The 2,500-nt window shown below is 43.2% G+C and overlaps 1 non-coding gene across 1 annotated transcript; it reads left to right on the top strand.

Annotated features, from left to right (window-relative positions):
- The first annotated feature begins 1,616 nt into the window (after nucleotides 1-1,616).
- Nucleotides 1,617-1,688, top strand: trnaa-ugc. The gene has a single exon. It is a non-coding gene; the product is annotated as a tRNA-Ala (tRNA).
- Nucleotides 1,689-2,500: the final 812 nt, after the last annotated feature.

Below are 2,500 nucleotides of genomic sequence, written 5' to 3'. Positions count from 1 at the left end.
CTTCTCTGAGGTCTACCTCTTCTCCATCTCCAACATCCTTTGCCCAATATATCCACTATTCCTCCTCAGTTAAACTGCAACTGCTGAAAAAGCTAAAACCAGTGATCTGTTAAGCCACCCGAGGCCATGCGCTACTGTGACTGTACCACAGGGAAGGGTGTTGTTAGGCACGACGTGAAGCCTGAAGTCCTAAAACTCCTTCCCCGTGATAACATCACTGTAATGCACGGCCTTGAGTGGCTTATTGCTTTTATAAAACAGCAGACAACATAAAATCTGACCAACTGCACAATTTATTATTAATATTAGTCAACATAAACAAATATTCTGCCGGGAAATGTGATTCCCTTAGGAGTATGGAACTGTTGCCAAGCAACCATCGACTGTTGAACGAGGAGACGAACGTTTGGCTGCTGGTCGTTGCATTTATTGTGTTTATTTCATGAATTATTTTGCTTTTTATCTCATAATAATGAAAATATCGTAACACAGCACAGTTCAATGCACCAGCCTTCACATTATAAGTACATTAGCTTGGTGCTATATAAGACGGGAAATCACACTGAGATGCAAATGGAGGTTAGCATTGTTGTTGTGGCTGTAATTTGATGATCAAGAACTTATAAAGTGAAGGTCGATGCATTAAACAGCGCTTTATTATCATATGTTCACTATTATACAACAAAAAGTTCCAACGCTCGTGAAATAACCGCAGTATATACAACAACAGGGGACCAAGCATCGTTCGAATCATTCGGCCTCGTCTACAGAGAACAAGCTTCTGCACAACTGAATAATTTAATGCACCATTTCTGCTTATTTGCCAAGTTTACCATATTGGAATCAACGAATACACGGACCAGGGGTGCCAAGACTTTTTGCAGATGGCTGTACTGACCAGACATTATCGTGTTCAGGGAATTAAAACAGGAATTATACTTTGTTAACATACTTTAGTATTCGTTTGGAAAACTTACTGTAAGTACATACTTAGTATAAGTATTTAGTATAAGTACATACTTAGTATAAGTACTTACTCCAGCATTACTGAAATTGAAAAGTAAAATACTGTACATTTTCATTTAGATCTTCAGAAAACTCCTTACAAATCTCCACAAAAGTCCACCAGATTATTCTCTTTTTATTCTTCTCTCACCAATCGGTCAAGTTTCCACATATTCTATTCGTTCTTTTTTATTAATGTATCCAATCAAGCACGAGTACCAAGTCTCAGTAACCGTCATCACACGCCACCAAAGAAAGAAAAGCCGTGTCCTTGTGCTCATTTTTTATTCTCTTGTTCATAATCTAAAAGTCTAGCTGTCGCTTACTGTGTCCAGATGATCTGAGGAAGGGACCAGTAGAAACTCTCCAAAATGCCTCAGAATAAAATTCAATTCCATTGACTTCCATTGGAAGTTGAGTCACTTTTATGGAGATCTGAGCAGTTATTTACTTTTCCCTTTTATACATTTCAATTTGTTTTATCGTGGAAACTTGTTGACTTTTACTCAACTGTATCTTCGGTTCCATAAATGTGCTTATTTTATATTTTTCATGTGTCTTATTTTTGTCTTCTAGTGACGTTTTATGTTCAAAAAGGTTGTGATTCAAAAGGGGATGTAGCTCAGTGGTAGAGCACATGCTGTGCATGTATGAGGCTCAGGGTTCAGTCCCCTGCATCTCCACGCTCTTTGCTTCCATGTAGAAGCTTCACGAGGCTCTTTGGGGCAGTCATGGGCCTGCTTCTCCATGCTCTTTGTTTCCATGTTGAAGCTTCACGAGGCTCTTTGGGGCAGTCATGGGCCTGCTTCTCCATGCTCTTTGTTTCCATGTTGAAGCTTCACGAGGCTCTTTGGGGCAGTCATGGGCCTGCTTCTCCATGCTCTTTGTTTCCATGTTGAAGCTTCACGAGGCTCTTTGGGGCAGTCATGGGCCTGCTTCTCCATGCTCTTTGTTTCCATGTTGAAGCTTCACGAGGCTCTTTGGGGCAGTCATGGGCCTGCTTCTCCATGCTCTTTGTTTCCATGTTGAAGCTTCACGAGGCTCTTTGGGGCAGTCATGGGCCTGCTTCTCCATGCTCTTTGTTTCCATGTTGAAGCTTCACGAGGCTCTTTGGGGCAGTCATGGGCCTGCTTCTCCATGCTCTTTGTTTCCATGTTGAAGCTTCACGAGGCTCTTTGGGGCAGTCATGGGCCTGCTTCTCCATGCTCTTTGTTTCCATGTTGAAGCTTCACGAGGCTCTTTGGGGCAGTCATGGGCCTGCATCTCCATGCACTTTACTTCCACACAGAAGCTTCACTCTTTGGGGCAGTCGTGAGCTGGAGTTTAGGGAACAGGCCCTGTGGCCAGAAGGTCACTGGTTCGATCCCCAGAGCTGACAGTCCATGACTGAGGTGTCCTTGAGCAAGACACCTAACCCCCCAACTGCTCCCCAGGCACTGCGGATTGGGCTGCCCACCAATCTAGGCAAGTGTGCTCACTGCCCCCTAGTGTGTGT

The sequence above is a fragment of the Pygocentrus nattereri genome, chromosome 12 (assembly GCF_015220715.1).
Source record: "Pygocentrus nattereri isolate fPygNat1 chromosome 12, fPygNat1.pri, whole genome shotgun sequence".
NCBI lineage: Eukaryota > Metazoa > Chordata > Actinopteri > Characiformes > Serrasalmidae > Pygocentrus > Pygocentrus nattereri.
The sequence above is the reverse complement of the archived record's forward strand: the minus strand, read 5'-3'. Positions and strand labels throughout refer to the sequence as shown.